The sequence below is a fragment of the Drosophila rhopaloa genome, unplaced genomic scaffold (genome assembly GCF_018152115.1).
Source record: "Drosophila rhopaloa isolate 14029-0021.01 unplaced genomic scaffold, ASM1815211v1 contig_80, whole genome shotgun sequence".
NCBI classification, from domain to species: domain Eukaryota; kingdom Metazoa; phylum Arthropoda; class Insecta; order Diptera; family Drosophilidae; genus Drosophila; species Drosophila rhopaloa.
This window is the reverse complement of record NW_025335179.1, coordinates 810,251-831,654: the sequence shown is the minus strand read 5'-3', so window position 1 is coordinate 831,654 and position 21,404 is coordinate 810,251. Positions and strand designations below refer to the sequence as shown.

General features: G+C 41.9%; 2 long non-coding RNA genes across 4 annotated transcripts; both read right to left on the bottom strand.

The window, feature by feature from the left end:
* Nucleotides 1-10,274: 10,274 nt before the first annotated feature.
* LOC123038109 lies at nucleotides 10,275-11,308 on the bottom strand. The gene is made up of 3 exons (XR_006417786.1): nucleotides 11,203-11,308; nucleotides 10,814-11,001; nucleotides 10,275-10,360 (listed from the first exon to the last, which is right to left on the bottom strand). It is a non-coding gene; the product is annotated as an uncharacterized LOC123038109 (long non-coding RNA).
* Nucleotides 11,309-13,813: 2,505 nt separating this feature from the next.
* Nucleotides 13,814-15,101, bottom strand: LOC123038106. 3 transcript variants are annotated; one of them, XR_006417773.1, is made up of 3 exons: nucleotides 14,840-15,101; nucleotides 14,288-14,407; nucleotides 13,814-14,213 (listed from the first exon to the last, which is right to left on the bottom strand). It is a non-coding gene; the product is annotated as an uncharacterized LOC123038106 (long non-coding RNA). The 3 variants fall into 3 exon arrangements; XR_006417772.1 differs by having other exon boundaries at nucleotides 14,288-14,390; nucleotides 14,906-15,084; XR_006417771.1 differs by having other exon boundaries at nucleotides 14,906-15,083.
* Between the last annotated feature and the right edge of the window lie 6,303 nt (nucleotides 15,102-21,404).

The following is a 21,404-nucleotide window of genomic DNA, read 5'->3' as shown; positions in this document are numbered from 1 at the left end:
TATCCATTACTCCCTACCAGATCACATCATGGTTCCTCGTCCACGCAGCGCTCAGGCATTGGAAAGCAGACGTACTCGAGGTATACATTCCTACCGATGCCGAGTCTGCCGTGGAATCCATCCGCTTCGAAAGTGCCAGAGGTTCCTAAAGCTGAGCGCAGAGAAGCGGCTTCGGGCAGTGCTTATTAATAAGTACTGTTCAAATTGTCTCGCCCACGAGCACTCCGACGGGAGTTGTCGCAGTGGCGACAAATGCAAAACGTGCAACGGGAAGCACCACACGCTCCTCCATATGCACGAGCGTCACCTGCCGTCGGCTACTCAACAGCGTTCGCGCCGGCAGAATCCGCCAACTCGCCAAGCGCTAGCCCCGGCAAGGCGCTCGGCATCGGCCGCTTCTCAGCAGCGCTCGGGCCGGCAAGATCCGCCAACTCGCAGAGCGCTTGCCTCTCCGTCGCGCTCAGCCTCCTCGGCACCGGCTCCGTCACTTGCGTCCATCCTTCAACGGCACAGCGTGAATGTCCTGCCGACGACCATGGTCACTTTGGAGACCGGGCTGAAGACCTTTGACACGGCCGCCCTCATTGACCCGTGTACGCCGACAAGCTGCATCGACGCATCATTGGCGTCCGCATTCCGCTTGCCGACTACGACCGTCGGCTACGAGAGCATCTGCACGGCGACAATTCGGTCGAAGTGCGACAACGGCTTCAAGCTAGAGGTAGTCTTGAAAGTGGAGCCGAACGTCCGCATCCGCACCCCCATCCGAGAGCTTTCGGTCGGCAGATACGGAGACCTCCCGTTGGCCGACAAACGTTTTTACTTGCCGGCAACCATCTCGGTAGTCCTGGGGCGGATGTCTACGCCAAGGTCATCCGACCGGGCTTCCATCTGGTCGACGAGGGACTCCCAGTGGCCCAGAAGACGGCATTCGGGTGGATCCTGTCCGGCGCCTGCAGTCAAGCCTAGACGACAGGAGTGGGCTTGTTTTTTTTTCTTTTGAAACGCTAGCGATTGCAAGGGGGGCGGAATGTTTACGCCGCTCTCCCCTCTTTTAAACTGCCCGCGCTTCCCTTGTAGCGAATGCCCACTCGCCCGCACTGGATGCTCGCGACTCCAGGCTCTCCCGCTCTCCCGCACTGGACGCGTGCGATTCCAGGCTCTCCCGCCTTCCCGCTCCCGGAATCTCTCCACTGCGCTTTGAAACGCAGCGCTTAATTAGGTTTAAGTTAGTCTTTCATTGTCTCATGAAATACATCGCCCGGCCGGTCCGCGCTATAACACGAAAAAAGTTCACCGAGTCTTTTTGTTCCTTTCTCGCGATCGTCGAGTGTTTTACCAATCTATTCCACAGCTTGCCACCCGGCTACGTTCAACAGCCGCAACGCCCGACGAAGCTGCCTTCCATCGACAAACACCCGCGACGCCCCATCTCTTCAGTCGCTATGATTTATTTTATTAAACAAGATGTCGTAAGGTTTTTGGTTTGTCACTGAGTGAATTGTCAAATTGTAATTTTTGGCTGCTTTATAATTATTTCAGAATAATCTAGGAAGCGGTACTCGTCTTTAATACAACGAGCTATTTCTGTTAAGGTTGAATGAACTCTTTCAACTTGTCCGTTGGATAGGCTATGTCTAGGGTCTGTATAATGAATTGATATTCCATAACGTTGTAAAAACTGGGATTTTTCTAGTGGTATTTTCATGTTGGCTTCGTGTAAAATGTAAATTATCGAATTGAGGTCATTCAAATGTGTTTTGAGGGAGTGTGAAAATCTAATTATATCGTCCATTGCTTTCTGGAATATTCTGGCCGCATTTGTAAGCCCGAATGGCATTCTTATGAATTCGTATTTTCCGTTGTTAATGGAAAATTAAGTTTTTTCTACGTCTGATTATTTCATCAAGATTTGATGGAAACCTGACTCTAAGTCTCTGGTACTAAAATATTTAGCCTTTCCTAGGTTTGATAAAATAACTGACGGATCCTGCATGGGGTATCTATCCGGAATTTGATGTTTAATTTTCTAAAATCAATGCAGAATCTGTGTTTGGGGGTGCCGTCTTCATTAGTACCTTTCTTTGATACTATAATCATAGGCGAATTATAAGGGCTTTTGCTGGGTCTAATGATTTCGTCTTTAATCATGCGACATATTTCCTGATTCACAAACCCATTTACTGCTTGTGAATATGGGTAGTGTCTTGAATAAATTGGTTTGTCATTAATCGTGTCTATCTCGCATCGAACATCTGTCCGGAATGCAAAATTCGTATTTTTTTCTGAGTGTACTTTTTGTATTGTATTTAATATTTTTTTGTATAATTGATTATTAATGTTTCGTTTGTAGTGTTTTCTAAATTATTCATGTTGAGAGTATTGTCGAAGCTGCTACCTATATTTTCATCTTCTGAAATGTTTATTTTGTATATGTCGGACTTGACATCTACTGCGTGGTCGGAATCTGACGGTCCCAAACTGTTTGATTCATCTGTGTAGGAAATATTGTTGACGTCGCGTTCGAAAACTGAGTGTCCCAAACTGTTTGTGTCGGAATTGACATTAATGGCGTGTTCGGGGTTTATATACCCCAAACATGGTTAAAATATCTATCTAATCTATATATATAAAAATGGTGCAAAAAATGTACGACATCGCAAAACAAGAGAACGGCTGGGCCGATTTGTCTCAAATTTTTTTTCAGTTGTTTGTAATTGCCAGAAGAAGGTTAATACATAAGAAAATTTTGAAAAACCCTGCCGGAAAAGTCGCTATCGGCTCAAGAGATGAATTCATTGTTGTACATAAAACTGTTAAAACAGCAGTCTTTGAAAAAAATAATGCCTTCATTGTTGTACATAAAACTGTAAAAAATCGAGTTAACGAAACATTGCCATTGCGTTCACGCAATGCGATACATTCTCAGAATGTCCGCAATAATCGAACGGAAGAGGTACGTGCAGAAATAAATGCATCGGCACGTGCACGAATTGCACAGCCTCGCGCTGCACAAAGACCACCTCAAGCCCGACAAAATGTGAGTAGAAGAAGACCAGCCGCAAATGAAAACTTGAATCGCGCTGCATTCACATACAATTCCGAAACACACTACAAAGATCATAGCTGCGTTGTTATTGGTTCATTGTCTGTCAGCATTGCAATGCACTGAAGTTTCGATTGGAAATCCCCAGCTTATGCTGTGCAGGTGGCAATATTAAATTTCCCGTTTTGGCTCATCCACCAGAGCCATTGCATTCGCTACTATATGCAAATTCAGCCCAATCAAACAGTTTCCAAAAGCTTGCACAAAAATATGACGGATGCTTTCAAATGACGTCATTTGGAGCCGAGGTTGTTCATCAACCAGGCTACAATCCGAGTTATAAGCAGTGTTGGGAAAGGCACTGTTTTTATACCCGTTACTCGTAGAGTAAAAGGGTATATTGTATTGGTGCAAAAGTATGTAACAGGTAGAAGGAAGCGTTTCTGACCCTATAAAGTATATATATTCTTGTTCAGGATCACTAGCCGAGTCGATCTAGCCATGTCCGTCTGTCCGTCTCTCCGTCTGTCCGTCTGTCTGTCCGTATGAACGCTGAGATCTCGGAAACTATAAAAGCTAGAAGATTGGCATTTTGTATGTAGATTTAAGGAGCTCCTACGCAGCGCAAGTTTGTTTCAAAATGGTGCCACGCCCCCTCTGACGCCCACAAGCCACAAGCTGTGGCCACAGTTTTGATGCTATTATGAAAATTTTAATTGTATTGTATTTGTTTCGTCAATACCTATCGATTGGCCTAATAAAAGTTTGCCACGCCCACTCTAAAGCCCAAAAACTCATTAACGCTTAAGTCTGGCTAGCGCCTACATTTCCGCCTTTCATGGCCCATGGTAGCGCCATCTAACGGATGACTTTGGAACAGCTGGCCAAGGTGCTCAACAGAGTCAACGTTAATTCTCGATACAAACAAACTCAATTCGGCTGCGTGCAGACGTGTTTTATTAACGCTCCGGAAAAACAATTAGCCAATCAGTCGAAAACGTTCGAAAAAAAAAAAAAAATAAGCGCGAGGTTTTGCGTTTCGCGATGCAAATCGCATATCGTAAACTAAAGTTTTAATTAATTAAATAATTAATCTTTACGCACTAACTATAAACAAATGAGTAAGAACCTGGATCAGCGCACTCAACGACAAAAACAACAAGACGAAACCCGTGAAAAAATTCAGAGAGAACAAGACAAACGTCGTCTCTCTTTGGCCCGTAACAACGCCTATTTTACGGTGACGAGTAATACTCTAGAACCGAAAGTGCTTGAAGGTGCAAGTTTACTGACCGCCGAAAACCAGAGAGCTAACTCTTGCTCTCCCGCCCTGCTCTTCACCGCTCGAACGCCATGGAGTGAGCAATGCAAGACTCCAACAGAGCTTCTGCCGCCTAGCGCAACAACAACAGAAACTACTACGACTACGACAACGGTCTCTGTCGCCAACAATGCAATAACGACTCCACCCTCTTCTTGTGCTGCGGGTAAAGCAACAACACAACCAAGTGCAAAAATCGGTGCAAACGGCAAAAACAAAGTTACGGTAGAAGAAGTGACAATTCTGCAAGCGGGTTCGGCCATTCAGACAGGCATGGATCGCTACATTAATATCTCCAAGCGCAAGCTAACACCCCCAAAAAACTCGGACGGCAATAAGCCCAAAATAAATCGTTCCAGCAAAGGCCCTGTAAATCCCGGCCCTTTAGTTGAAAACAGATTTTCCATTCTGGCGGAGCCTGAAACAGAGTCTGAACAATTATCCCCAAGGAAACTAAAGCCCCCACCTATTTTTATTCGGGAGAAGATCTCGAATGCCCTAGTCAACAAAATAGTTGAGCTTGTCGGAAAAGATAACTTTCATGTTATTCCGCTTATGAAAGGGAATATAAGCGAAACTAAAATCCAAACCAAAACCGAAGACGATTTCCGAGCAGTGTCGATGCCAAAAAGAATTACTACACGTACCAGCTGAAAAGTTGCAAAGGTTTGCAAGTTGTGCTTAAGGGAATAGAACCCAATGTGACCCCCTGCGAAATTACAGAGGCCTTAAAAGAAAACGGTTTTTGGGCAAAAAATGTTATAAACATTATGAACAAAAACAAGAAGCCGCAACCACTCTTCAAGGTCGAGCTGGAGCCAGACAGCAGAACTTTGAAAAAAAACGCAGTGCACCCGATCTACAAGTTGCAGTACCTTCTGCACCGTAGGATCACAGTGGAAGAGCCGCACAAACGGACCGGACCAGTGCAATGCACAAACTGCCAGGAATACGGTCATACCAGGGCTTACTGCACCCTCAGGTCAGTATGTGTAGCTTGTGGAAACTGCCACGGCTCCGAACCCTGCCCTGCCAACAAGGAAGACTCTCTCACTAAAAAGTGTGTAAACTGCCAAGGAAACCACACAGCTAACTACAGAGGCTGTCCAGTCTACAAGGCGATGAAAAGTCGGATGCAACGAGCAACAACGGCACGCTCCCTGAACACACAAAACACTTACATGAGATCACAAACGACACCGGAAGTTTTCTTCGCAAAAGCAGCCAGATCATCATTTGGCCCTTCAATTACCACCAACGGAATTTCTTACGCCAGTGCTCTAAGATCAGGCACAGCTCACATAGAGCCGAAAGTTGATAACATCCAGCAGGCCATGGGACAGCCACAAAGTAACATGGAATCTATGATGATTACTTTGCAACAAAATATGATGGAATTTATGTCCTTCATGAAAACCACCATGCAAGCCCTTATGCAAAACCAAAATATCTTACTACAAATGCTTGCAGCTCAGCAGTCCAAATAAATCATGCCTAGCCTTCGAATAACTCTGTGGAACGCCAACGGTGTTTCACGGCATAAACCTGAAATAACTCAATTTCTGAACGAAAACCACATCGACGTTATGTTGCTGGCAGAAACGCATCTCACCAGCAAATATAACTTTCAAATACGGGGATACACGTTCTATGGCACAGATCATCCAGATGGTAAAGCGCATGGCGGCACTGGAATCTTAATAAGAGACCGCGTCAAACACCACTTTCACAAACGGTTTGCTAAAAATCATCTGCAAGCTACATCGATAAAATTACAGTTGGGCAACTGCAACCTTGCCATTGCCGCTGTCTACTGCCCACCCCGCTTTACAGTCTCCGAAGACCAATTCATGGACTTCTACAATTCGCTTGGAGAGCGATTCATAGCAGCAGGAGATTACAACGCCAAGCACACGCACTGGGGATCCCGCCTTGTGACCCCCAAAGGAAGGCAACTATATAATGCACTCATTAAAACATGCAACAAAGTGGACTACGTTTCACCAGGCAGCCCTACATACTGGCCTACAGATCCTAGAAAACTACCTGATTTAATTGATTTTGCTGTGACAAAAAACATCTCTCGCAATCTAATATCTGCAAAATCGCTTTTGGATCTATCATCGGACCACACACCAGTGCTAATAACTCTTCTTCAAAGCCCTGAATTAATCGAGCACCCTCACAGGCTGACGTCGCATCGAACCAACTGGCTGAAGTTCAAAAAGTACGTAAGTTCCCACATTGAACTAACTCCACAGCTCAACATCAAGGAGGACATCGACTGCTACGCCGATGCCCTGGAGTCTGTACTCGTCGCAGCAGCCAAAGTCTCAACACCGCAAGGGAGGGATGGGCACACACACCAACACAAAACTAACCATGAAATCGAACAGCTTGTTCTGGAGAAAAGACGTTTGAGACGTACTTGGCAAACCAGCAGATCGCCATCCTCAAAACAAAGTCTTAAAGAAGCTGGTCGCAGACTTACCAGGGCTCTAAGGCAAGAAGAAGAAAAAGCACAACGCCAGTACATTGAGAAACTTTCACCCACCAGCACTAAGCATCCCTTGTGGAGGGCCCACCAAAAACTAAGTGCGCCGGCCGAAACAGTAATCCCCATAAGAGACTCTTCAGGCAGCTGGGCCAGAAGCGACAAAGACAGAGCTTGTACATTTGCTTTACACCTTCGAAATGTTTTTCAGCCAAACCCTGCAACTAATTCATTCGCACTACCGTCGCCGTCAATTCGAATTGAATCTGAGACGGAGCCAATTCTGTTTCAACCAAATGAAATTGCAAAAGTAATCAGCGAGCAATTGAAACCAAAAAAGGCCCCAGGCGGTGATCAAATAACTCCCAAAATGTTAATCGAACTTCCAAACTGTGCAGTTGAGGTTATTTGTAAACTCTTCAACGGGATTACACGACTTGGCTATTTCCCAAAAAAATGGAAAAAATCGGTAATCATAATGATCCCAAAGCCAGGGAAAGATCACACGATACCAGCTTCGTATAGACCGATAAGTTTACTCTCGTGTCTGTCAAAACTGTTCGAAAAATGCCTTCTGACGCGCATCATTCCATATCTGAAAGAGCACAACGTTATTCCAGCACATCAATTTGGCTTTCGAGAAAGCCATGGAACAATAGAGCAAGTCAACAGATTAACAACAGAAATAAGGACTGCATTCGAGCTTCGGGAATACTGCAGTGCGGTATTCCTTGACGTTGCACAGGCTTTCGACCGAGTCTGGCTTGATGGCCTTATCCATAAAATCAGAACGATCCTGCCAGGAAACACTCACAGGATACTGGAATCGTACCTTTACAACAGAGCCTTCGCCGTGAGATGCAACACCACAACATCCGATGACTACGCTATAGAGGCTGGAGTTCCCCAAGGTAGCGCCTTTGTCCAACTCTATTTCTCCTCTACACCGCAGATATTCCCACGAACGAGCGGCTAACTACTTCTACATTCGCAGACGATACCGCGATCATAAGTCGGTCCAAATGCCCAACTCAGGCAACAGCACTACTAGCTGATCATCTCGTTGTAGTGGAGAGGTGGTTATCAGACTGGCGTATAAAAATAAATGCGCAAAAGTGTAAACACATAACGTTTACTCTTAACAGACAAACGTGTCCCCCGCTAACCCTGAATAACACGCCACTTCCACAAGCTGACGATGTAACGTACCTTGGCATCCACCTAGACAGGAGACTTACATGGCGGAGACATATCGAAGCTAAGAAAATTCACCTAAAACTAAAATCAAACAGTCTCCATTGGCTTTTAAACGCGCGCTCCCCCTCTGCCTGGACTTAAAGGTCCTGCTCTACAATTCAACGCTTAAGCCAGTCTGGACCTACGGCTCCCAATTGTGGGGAAACGCGAGCAGCAGCAACATCGACATTATTCAGCGAGCACAATCAAAAATCCTGAGAACTATCACTGGGGCACCTTGGTATGTTCGGAACGACAGCATCCACAGAGATCTTGGCATTCTACCCGTAAAAGATGAAATATCAAAACAAAAAGCGTCCTACCACACCAAACTAACATCTCATCCAAACCAGCTCGCCAGGGGCCTAGCCAGGGCTTCCATCCGGACCCGATTGCAACGCAATGACCTTCCAGCTCAGCAATAGTTATTAGAGCCCCTAAATTTTCGCGCCAGTCACCTTGACTGTCAGATAGCTTTTTAATTTAAGATTCTATATACTTATTGTTAGTCTCAATTCAGAGAAGATCCAATAAATAAAATGCAAATGTTAAAAAAAAAAAAAAATTCTCGATAAGGATTTCTATTAAAGGAAATTGTCATTTGTTTTTTTTCATTTGTCAATACCGAACTATATCCCAAGAACTATGCAAATCAAATCAAGTTAACCAAAGTGGAGGTCTGAGTCAAACAATGTCGTATGTGTGTATGTATGTAAGCATATGTATGTATTTACATTGTACACAGTTGCAATTGCCCGGCAAAGATAACTCCTTTCAAAGAAAGCTATTCGTTATACCCGTTACTCGTGTTGTGCAAACAATTAATACTAATACTATTTAAGAATGTATGTGTTTAGCCAATATAAGTATGTATGTTTAATATTTCTAGTCAATTTATTGCACTCAAAAACATAAACATAAACACAGCTGCTGGTGCAGGACAAAAGCTGCCTGCACTAAAGCATCGCTGGTGCTAATGCTCATGCTGTAAAGCTGCCAGCAAAAAGAGATCTCCGAATTCAAATTGATAATTTGAACTTTTTTAGGTGAGTAACGGGTATCTAATAGTCGAGGCACTCGACTATAGCGTTCTCTCTTGTTTTTACTTAGGTAAGGTAAAAGCTTTTTGGCAAAAATAAATACCTAGATAAGGTGAAGATACTTCATTTTCCCAGTACCTAGGTAAAGGTAAACGATAAAAATATTGTTTTTATACCCTTGCAGAGGGTATTATAATTTTGGTCAAAAGTGTGCCACGCAGTGAAGGAGACATCTCCGACCCTATAAAGTATATATATTCTTGATCAGGATCACCTCCTGAGTTGATATAGCCATGTCCGTCTGTCCGTCTGTCTGTTTCTACGCGAACTAGTCTCTCAGTTTTAAAGATATCGAATTGAAACTTTGCACACACCCTTCTTTCCTTTGCACGCAGTATATAAGTCGGAACGGCCGGGATCGGCCGACTATATCCTATAGCTGCCATATAACTGATTGATCGGAAATGCCATAACTCTGCTGTTTGTTAAGTTAGGAAGTTGGGACTTTCTATGGGTTTTATATTTGGCCAATCAATCCGACGTACCAAATTTCATAAGGATCGGCCGACTATATCCTATAGCTGCTATATAACTGATTGATCGGAAATGCCATAACTTTTGTGTTTTTAAAGTTAGGAAGTTGGGATTTTTTATGAGTATTAAGAATGCATCATATGAATAATTTTGGAGAATATAATTTGCAGAATATTCTGCAAGGGTATTTCAACTTCGGCTCCGCCCGAAGTTAGCTTTCCTTTCTTGTTATTAATTTTTTTTGTTTTATTTATTTGTTTGTTTGTTTTATTACATTGGCGAATCAATTCAAATTAAAATAAGACTAGGTTTCAGGTTTTTCCTCTTCGAAAAACTCGTCCCCCAGCTTGTTTCGTATTGGGGTTACAATTTGACCTCCACAACATAAAATATTTCAACTGGCGCAGAGCTGGGCAGAACTTTATTGCATTTTAGGAATACATCCAAAATGCGTTTATACTTATGTTACGCTGTTAAATTTGTGTAATGCTCAACGTGAGATTTTGGTAAAATTTCCCCCACGATGTAGTTGCACACTTTCTGATTGATATGCAAATATTTAAATAAACACACATTATTACCTGGGAACCGAAAAACGATTTTGAATTTTCCTTAGAAAGTTCCATATTAGATTTAGTTTTCTTAGCTTTCATGGCCTCTTACTCCGTGTAACTGCTTGGATGAACCCCCTAAGTTTGTTGAAGATTTTTTAAATTAAGTCAAATTATTTAAAAATATGGGCTTAATTGTGTGTATACATTTTTAAAACACACGGCATGCATAAATGTATGCAGAGTTTTACGTGCATTAATGTATTTATGGAACCCCCTTGTACATATTTCGGCGCGCAAAAATTCAGTATGTAGAAACTTTTGACTATATATTGTTCATTTGTATATGCTGTATTCATACGGCATTTTTGCGCGCCAAATACACTTTTTTCTTAAGATGAACATGAGGAAATGTGTATTTGGCGCGCAAAAATTCCGTACATATGTAGAAACTTTTGACTATACATGCATGTTAACGTACATACGGCCTTGTTGAGCGCCAAATGCACTTGGGTTTCATAAATAAATTGATGTGGTGATACGTACATACATTAGTGCACAATATAATATACAATAAAACTGCGATTTTACCCTTAGTCATATTTTCATTCTCAAATATGTAAATTAGTATTTTACTCCGTAGAGGTTCCCTCGCAGCCGTCTCCGTGAAGGTAGCCGGTTGGCTGTTGTCATCCGTCGTTAAATTAGGAAGAATAGGGTGGAAGAAGGTCCGTATATTTTATAAAGTTAAGGCCGCCAGTTTTCGAAAATAATCTATACTGTTGGTGATGTCCAAGACAGAACACAATAAAAACTACAAGTTATTCTAGGTAAATAGACAATATACATATGTATAAGTTTGACTGTCCCTCCAGACGGGGAGGTGGAGTCTTATTTGACGTGGAATCAAATTTCACGGCAAAGGAGTTTTTTTAAAGAACTCAATACTAATGCATTTACATTCGTATATGTATCCTTACCTGGCAACTCTGTACGGCTTGTATTCTCGGCAATGATAAGATGTATAATTTAAACGTTTATTATTATTTTTGAAAACTGGCGGCCTTAACTTAATTTCGTTGAACGGATGGTCCATAAGGTTTTGCCGTTCCGAAAATTTCTAGTTAGTTCCCCATCCAAATTTGATGGACTTTTTTATGCGATAGTTAGGCGATGTTTTTTCGGTCCAACTCAGTTCTTCTTTTTAACAGTGAAAATCACTACGAAAATTTAAAAAATAGTTGCGGGTAAATTTTGAAAAAGGAAGGCGCCAAATCTATATATTCTGTTTATACTTGTAATAATTAATTAATTAATGCTCCATCCATGTGGCAGCATTAAGAGTTGCTCCACTCTTTCATAGGCGCATCTCGTCTCACAACATGGAGCAGAACACCTTGGAGAACGAGAGTATGTCCCAGATTTTTATTTGTGGATTACAATTAAATAATAAAATATATTGATTGCAGGAACTAGGCAATACGTTTTGAAGGTATTAGATGTGGACCCCAATGACATGGAAGCCTCTGCGGCGGAAGTCAACGCTCAAGCAGCTCTGCGACCCCCGCAAAGCGCGAAAAGGTGGGCAACAAGGCCGAGCTTGTGGAGATAGCGCTCGAGAAAGGCTGAAGGAGCAGCGAGCGCAGAGCGAGATCATCTCATTGAATAAAACTTGGCTGTCTGCCATCCTTAACATTAAAAACAAAATAAAATATGAAATTGTAATAAAACAAAAAACAAACATTTATATACAATGAACTTGATTTGTTACCATTTAGACAATATTGGGCAATAGCGCTTCAAATTTTTTCTGCAGACTGGCAAAAATCTGAAGACATATAAGTTCGGTTTGGTTGTTCGCGTAGATCTCTTGCAGTCTGTTACCAATCATTTATATCACTGTTGTTCTTATTTTAAAACTTGTGTAAAATGCAACAGGCTAGAATGATGACCCACAGCTGTTCAAATCAGCTGTTATCGGATGGTGTATGTGCTTCGGGTCCTCATCTAAGACCTTCAATAAGTATTCCCTAGTCTGTGCAATAAATATATTTTATTAGCTAATTGTTAACCACAAATATAAGTTTGGGGACATACTCTTAAAGCTGCCACACGGACGAAGTAATAATTCATGAATTATAACAAGATAAACTTGCATTTATTGATTTGGCACCTTCCATTTTCAAATGTTCCCTATCATTATTGTTTTCGTTTTCGTATTGAATGTTTTAATTTTCACTATCCAGAATAAGAAAAAACATCGCCTAACTATCGCATAAAATGTCCGTCAAATTTGGATGGGGAACTAACTGGGAATTTTCGGAACGGCAAAACCTTATGGACCATCCGTCCAACGATGGTAGAGGCTTTTCGTCAGGCTCCAGAGTATTTCTTAATACTTTCTTTACTAAGAAAGATAGGAGCAGTTATTGACATAAGCAATGTATAATAAAATATAACGGGAAACTGAAGAATTACATTATTAGGAAAAATTAAACTTATTAGAATCAAACAATGAAACAACCATACTTCCCTAAAAAAAATATATGTATACTAGAGCACCCGGCGAACTTTGTCTCGCCCCAATTTCACGACTTCATATATCCCCGGAGTCATAATAAAACACTGGTAATTCAAATTTCAAAAAAAATTTGTATGACTCGAAATCAGTGGAGAGCGATGTGATATTCAATATTTTTTTTTTGTTATCCGGTGCAAAAATAAATAATGATGACGGCTTTCCCACTCGCGAACAGGCTACGTATAACCAGTGTTGGGAAAGGTACTGTTTTTTTACCTAGGTAAAGCCTAGTATCCAGATCGACAAACGATTACGCTAGCGTAAAAACTTTAATCTTTCCAGTGTGACCAAAAGTTTGAGAGGTTATCAGATTTAAGCGTGCTGCGGTCGTACTGTCAATCAGCTGGATTTGTTGACAAGCAGTTAAAATTCAAATATCGTATTTGCGGGAAAGAGCCTTTAAAAGATATTATCAACTACCTTGGCAAAACAAGTCTGCCGCTGTACAAAGAAATTAAAAAACAATACAATTTAAATTTAACAGTTGTTTTTTTTAATTTACTGATATTTATTTGCTAATTTAAAGTTCATAGCTGCACTTTTATTGTGTTTTTTCGAACATTCTGGACCTAAAAAACATTTTGCTCTGACAAGAGGCACCCCAGATAGAATTAATGTTATTTTGTCCTCACATGTAAACACCTGCAATCGACTTTTGTGAGTTTTTTGAGTTTTTCCCTCCATTTCTTATAATGTTCAGTGAGAAGCGCACGCCAAAAGATTAAATTTTTTAATCTTTTCGCTAGGGTTCACGTTTCCGCAGACTGGCAACGCTATGGAATTTTCTGGTATTTTTTTCGTCGATCAGGAGACCGACGTGAAAAAAAGGCCCGACGAAAAGTGAACGCCAGCTGTTTGCCTCTCACTCTCTCTCATGACTGGCGTACGGTTTTCGTCGATCAGGATACTAGGCTTAAGGTAAAAGCTCTTTGGCAAAAATAAATACCTAGGTACGGTAAAGGTACTTCATTTTCCCAGTACCTAGGTAAATGTAAATGATACAAATATTGTTTTTTTTTAATTTTTATGATTTTTTTGTTTTATTTATTTGTTTGTTTGATTTATTACATTGGCGAATCAATTCAACTTAAAATAAGACTAGGTTTCAGGTTTTAGTCCTCTTAAAAATAACATTATCTTTTCATTTTCATATAACAATCAAAATTTAAATGTTTTCATTTTTTAACATAACTAATTTTTCGAAAAACTCGTCCCCCAGCTTGTTTCGTATTGGGGTTCACAACTAAAAAATATTTCAACTGGCGCAGAGCTGGGCAGAACTTTATTGCATTTTAGGAATACATCCAAAATGCGTTTATATTTATGTTAAGCTGTTAAATTTGTGTAATGCTCAACGTGAGATTTTGGTAAAATCTCCCCCACGATGTAGTGGCACACTTTCTGATTGATCTGCAAATATTTAAATAAACACACATTATTATATTATATATTGAGTTATTAAATTTTGTCATTAATGTAAATACCTGGGCTGAACTCAGGGAACCGAAAAACGATTTTGAATTTTCCTTAGAAAGTTCCATATTAGTTTTAGTTTTCTTAGCTTTCATGGCCTCTTACTCCGTGTAACTGCTTGGATGAACCCCCTAAGTTTGTTGAAGATTTTTTAAATTAAGTCAAATTATTTAAAAATATGGGCTTAATTGCACGGCATGCATAAATGTATGCAGAGTTTTACGTGTATTAATGTATTTATGGAACCCCCTTGTACATATTTCGGCGCGCAAAAATTCAGTATGTAGAAACTTTTGACTATATATTGTTCATTTGTATATGCTGTATTCATACGGCATTTTTGCGCGCCAAATACACTTTTTTCTTAAGATGAACATGAGGAAATGTGTATTTCGCGCGCAAAAATTCCGTACATATGTAGAAACTTTTGACTATACATGCATGTTAACGTACATACGGCCTTGTTGAGCGCCAAATGCACTTGGGTTTCATAAATAAATTGATGTGGTGATACGTACATACATTAGTGCACAATATAATATACAATAAAACTGCGATTTTACCCTTAGTCATATTTTCTTTCTCAAATATGTACATGTCTTACACATAAAAACAGCGCATAAGCTCACCTAAAGGTGTTTGTGCAGATTTATCATCGAATTTGATTGTCCGGCTTAAAAAATGTGCCATTTAATATTACTTTATACATTTATATATTCTTTTTCGGCCATGTCTGTCGCGCGGAGTCAAATTGTTTTGTGCATATTGCAATGCAAAGGTTACTTCACAAATGGCTTAGTTCCACTGACTTTTAATTCTGCGTTCCGACTATTACAATTTCGAAACGAAACGTACGTGTACCATGACGTGTAGATGTGGTGGACTTAGCTAATTCTGTGTCGCAGTCAGATTTGGCTATTTTAAATCAGAGCATTGTTCAATACCTATGTAAGTACATTAATAATTCTGAAGGTGTATAAAAATCTGGTTAGGTAAAAAATACCCAATTATTTTTATACCTAGGTAAGGTGAAAGGTACCACTAAACTAAGCCATTCTCATGTCTGTTTTGGGAAGTAACCTTTGCATTGCAATATGCACAAAATAATTTGACTCCGCGCGACAGACATGGCCGAAAAAGAAAATATAAATTTATAAAGTGTTGCCAGTAATATTAAATGGCACATTTTTTAAGCCGGACTGCAAGTGCGTGTTGTGTCTCAATAAAACAATCAAATTCGATGATAAATCTGCACAAACACCTTAAGGTAAGCCTATGCGCTTATTTTATGTTTAAGATATGTACAAGTTAACAAGTCAACATAAACCAGCAAAAGTCAATGGACCAGCCGCTGACTTTTGTTGTTATTTGGCTTCGGCCGAAACTGCTGATCCAGCATTTAGCCCGGATGCTCGTGCACAGACGGCAAGCACTGCATATTTGCGTGGCCGCTGTGAGTCTTTTGTTAGCTTTAAGTTTCTTTTCAATTCAGTTTATATCAAAGCCTTGAATAAAGAGCACCAGCTCTAATAATATTTAACTCCAGCAACCGCCGTTAAAGATCTTATTATTTCACACTGACTGAGTCTCTAGGCCAGCAGGTAAAGAAGGGCAGTCACCCTTCCACCCTATTCTTCCTAATTTATCGACGGATGACAACAGCCAACCGGCTACCTTCACGGAGACGGCTGCGAGGGAACCTCTACGGAGTAAAATACTAATTGGCGCCCAGCTCGCGGAAAACCCACCCGCATAAATTCGGACCTAAGAGGGAAACTAGGATAGGAAAACCATTTCACAAAAAATGTAAGTGGACTCCTCCGGCTATTTAACTTTTAGTCTGCAAAAATTCCCAGTCTTTTACGTGTCCCAAGTTTTTATCTGCAAATATTTTATGCGACAAATACGAAAAATATTAATCGCCGTGTTTAAAAAATAAAAAGTAATAAATAAAAAATACACTGCAAGTATAACGTACTAACCAACAAATAGAAAATCAAACACAATTAGTGGAAATCAGCCTTTTAACTTTAAATTTGATTTATTGTGGTTGTTTTTTTTTTCTGTGTCTTTCTGTTCGGGCCACGCAGTAATACGAAACGGCCGCCTGACTTTGTCTTTGTTTTTGCTGCATTCTTTTCTTTTGGGAACTGCTTATGCAAACGTTTAGTTGTAAGAGTGCTCTCAGTCGCTCTCATGAACGACGCCTTCCGTCAGTATAGGAACAAAAAAGTTTTTTCTAGCGACTCCGAATCCGAGAGCGAAGAGAGCGGTCACAGTCACAGCCTTACAGTAAAACGCAAGCCCCTCTACCCCCAGTACAAATGGATCCCGACCAGCTTAGGGGCTTGATTGACGCTGCCGTCGGCAGAGCGCTGGCAGAGCAGGCCTCGCAAAATCACCAAAGAGAGCTGGAGCTGCGGCAGATGATCGAGCTGCTCGCTGCTCAAGTGGCTGAAGTTAGGGTACAACCGAAGCCAGCCCAAACATATTACAACATATGAAGCTATAGAGATTAATGACAATGTTCGATGTGACGAGCCATTGGATGCCGTCAAGTGCCTGCCAGAATTTTCAGGGGCACAAGATTCATACGTTTCATGGAGACAAGCGGCCGTCGCCGCTTATCATATTTTTAGACGATATAATGGTAGCTCACGCCACTACCAGGCAGTTATCATTATCAGAAGCAAGGTCAGGGGCCCTGCCGATGCGGTGTTGTCCTCGTTTGGCACAGTTCTGAATTTTGACGCGATAATAAGTCGCCTTGATTTCACGTACAGTGACTAACGACCGATGCACGTCATCGAACAGGAGTTAGGAACTTTAAGGCAAGGGGGCCTAACTCTGCTAAACTATTATGACGAAGTAGAGAAAAAACTCACTTTGTTAACAAATAAGGTGCATTATGTCACATGATTCGGGTATGGCAAAAGCTCTGAGAGTATTCATATCAGGACTTAGGCGAAATCTCACAGACGTGCTCTTTGCGGCAAAACCTAAAGATTTGCCGACGGCCCTGGCCCTAGCACAGGAGGTTGAGTCCAACCATGAAAGGTACAACTTCGCGGCAACCTTTGCAAAAAGCCAAGAAGATCGCAAAATAAGCGAAAAAACACAAAATCGGCAACAGGTAAAAAACCATCAGCCGGCGGACTCTCAAATAGATGGCGGCAAAAACCCGCACTTTTCTAGACAGACTAAGGCGCAAATCCATTCCGATCAGCGCAATAATAACTTCCAAAACAGAAGTTACAGTTCAGAACCTATGGACATTGATCCTTCACTTTCAAAAATAATTCCACCCGTTCAAACGCAAGCCTACCAAAAGCGGAGACCTGCCACGTCCGACCGAACCAAAGCAAAGCAACAGCAAAGGTTAAATCACGTCACCCAGGGTGTAGGAAATAAACGCCAGCACAGCTTCTGATGTCATTAATTTTTTAGGGGAAGATCCCTGCTGCCCGTCATCAGACGAAGAGTAGCGGGGACCGATATGAGGTTTCTTATCGACACGGGCGCGTCAAAAAATTTCATCCGACCTCACAAAGGGTTGAAAGGCGTTCGCCCCGTAGAATCCCCATTCCCAATACATTCAATCCATGGCACTACCAAAGTTATGAAGAAATGCTTCGTATCAATGTTTAATTTAAAGGCTACGTTCTTTATACTACCCGACTTGTCTTCCTTCGACGGAATAATCGGCCTTGACCTGTTAAAACAGGCGGGGGCATCACTCTGCCTATCCTCCGGTCACCTAAAATGGGGCACCGAGGTAGAGCAGATCGATTTCCACAAGTGCACTGACGTCAATTTCACCAGCGTGGATTGTTCAGATGCACCGCCTTTGGCAAAGAATGCGTTTTTAGAGATGCTAAGGACCCGGAGAAAGGCCTTTGCAGACCCTAACGAGGCTTTACCTTACAACACTTCGGTGGTAGCTACCATCAGAACAGTTAACGAGGAGCCCATATACGCAAAATTGTACCCGTACCCCATGGGAGCAGCGGATTTTGTCAACAACGAAATTCAGGATCTGCTAAGAAATGGAATAATTCAAAAGTCGGCATCCCCCTACAACAACCCAATATGGGTGATAGACAAAAAAGGGACCGACGAAACCGGAAATAAGAAAATGCGGCTAGTCATCGACTTTCGCAAATTAAATGAAAGGACCGTGTCCGATAAGTACCCCATGCCAAATATTTCAATGATATTGGGAAATCTCGGCAAAGCGAGGTATTTCTCAACGCTGGACCTTAAGTCTGGCTATCACCAGATTACGCTCGCGGAACGAGACAGAGAAAAAACCTCGTTCTCAGTAAATGGGGGTAAATATGAGTTTAAAAGGTCCGTTTGGTCTCAAAAATGCAGCCAGCATTTTTCAGAGGACCTTAGATGACATCCTACGAGAGCAAATAGGTAAATTTTGCTATGCTTACGTTGACGACGTAATAATATTCTCGGAGGACGAAAACTCTCACGTTAAACACGTAGATTGGGTTCTAAAGAGCCTGTACGAGTCAAACATGAGAGTGTCGGTAGAAAAGTCGAGCTTTTTTAAGAAAAGTGTCAGTTTTCTTGGGTTTATAGTCCATTGTAATGGTGCTACCACTGACCCAGAGAAAGTAAAGGCCATCAAGGAATTTCCGGAGTCCAAGAATGTATTCGAGGTACGGTTATTTCTGGGCCTGGCTAGCTACTACCGATTTAGGGATTTTGCGGCAATAGCAAGACCTATCTCGGAAATCTTAAAAGGGGAAAACGGAACAGTTAGTAGACACAGGTCACGAAACATTCCGGTACAGTTCTCTGAAGCGCAAAAACAATCGTTTCAGAAGCTTCGAAATATCTTGGCGTCTGACGATTTCATGCTGAGATACCCCGATTATAAAAAGGCATTCGATCTAACGACAGATGCCTCGGCCTATGGCATTGGTGCAGTGCTGTCCCAAGAGGGACGTCCGATTACAATGATCTCAAGGACATTGAAGGACAGAGAGGTTAACTATGCTACCAACGAAAGGGAGCTATTAGCCATAATTTGGGCACTGGCCAAACTAAGGCACTATTTATACGCGGTCAAAGATATAAACATCTTCACCGACCATCAGCCATTAACCTTTGCAGTATCGGAATCCAATCCGAATGCAAAGATTAAAAGATGGAAAGCGCGCATTGACGAATCCGGAGCGCGAATATTTTACAAACCCGGTAAGGAAAATCTAGTTGCCGACGCACTCTCGCGACAACAACTTAATGTCATGGAGGAGCAAGAAGCTGAATCGTGCGCGGCCACTATACACAGCGAACTCTCCCTGAACCACACAATCGAGACGACGGAAAAGCCATTAAATTGCTTCCAAAACCAAATAATCTTGGAGGAGGCACGCTTCCCGTCAAAACGCAGCTTCGTCCTTTTTGGTAACAAGAGACGGCATGCGATTAATTTTTCCTGCATAGAGAGTTTACTTGATGAGCTCGCAGATGTAATCGTTCCTAAACGCTATCTATTGCGACTTGCACACGTTGGCAATGGTACAGGACGAACTGGTTCGGCAGTTTCCGGCCACAAAATTTTCGTGTAACAGACATTTTTGCAGTCAGCGAAAGACGGGAAATCCTCACCGTCGAACGCAACAGGGCCCACAGGTCATCCCAGCAGGTACTCTCCGAGTACTACTTTCCAAAAATGGCCAAATTAGCTACCGAAATCGTAGCGAATTGCAGGACTTGCGAGAGAGCCAAGTACGACAGGCACCCAAAGAAACAGGAGCTCGGCGAGACACGTATCCCCTCTCATGTAGGAGAAATGTTAGATATTGACATTTTCTCTACAGATAAAAAATACTTCCTTACTTGCATCGACAAGTTTTCGAAGTTTGCCGTCGTGCAACATGTCCACTCAAGGACAATTAAAGACCTCAAACCGGCTCTACTACAAATTATGAATTTCTTCCCAAGAGCTAGGGTAGTCCACTGTGATAATGAACCATCATTAAATTCACACACTATCTCAGCCATGCTCGACAGCCATTTTGGCGTTAGCATTGCAAATGCACCGCCCCTCCACAGCGTCTCAAACGGGCAAGTAGAGCGCTTTCATAGTACCCTTGTGGAACTTGCGCGATGCCTCAAAATCGACAAGGGAATGACGGACACTGTGGAGATAATTTTATTGGCCACCGCCAAATACAATAAGTCGATACACTCGGTTGTTAACAAACGACCAGCCGACATTGTGCAAACACACCCAGACGACCCGCAGATGGAAGTCCAAAATAAAATAATACAAGCCCAAAACACTCTCAGGACTAGGAAAAATGCCTCCCGGCAAAACAGAGTATTCGAGGTCGGCGAAAAAGTCTTGGTCAAAACAAACCGAAGACTTGGCAATAAACTCACACCGCTGTGTGAGGAGAAAGCCGTTGAAGCGGACCTGGGGACCACGGTCCTCATTAAGGGGAGGGTGGTCCACAAAGATAATCTAAAATAGGATTAATTTTTTACATCTTTAGCCACTTGGCAACCGTTTACTTATTTTTTTTTGTTAAGTTAGAATAACATTCCTGGAAAAAATTATTACATCAAGGATCATTCCACAGGTGCGGACTTATCATCCTACTATCCCTGTCTATGGTGTCGGCACACATTGTCGACTATTCGCGAGCTAAATACATTCCCATCATTGATGGTGAGGTATTAGTATGGGAAGAATTTGCATACGCGACTCACACTGCAAACCTTTCGGAGTACACACGAATACTAGACGAAACAACAAACATGTGTGACAAGTTTCCCCAATCGCACATGAGAAAGTTGCTGGAAGTAGATACCGCGCATATGCGAGACCTACTGGAATCGTTAGGCGTGCACCATAGGGTCGCCAGGAGCTTCGATTTTTTGGGATCAATATTAAAGGTAGTAGCAGGAAAGTCTCGACTTATGTGTCAGGCTAACCGGTTGTGTTTATTTCAGAGCTCCCGTATTAAAAAAAAAAAAAAAAAGTAAAGTTTTATACAAAATTCTGTTTTCCTCTGTCTTTACGATTTTTCTTTTGACTTTCTTAACAAAACATTTGCCGGCCTTGCCTTCGGTTGGCAGGCCGGCTGCTGCGGTTTACTTTCT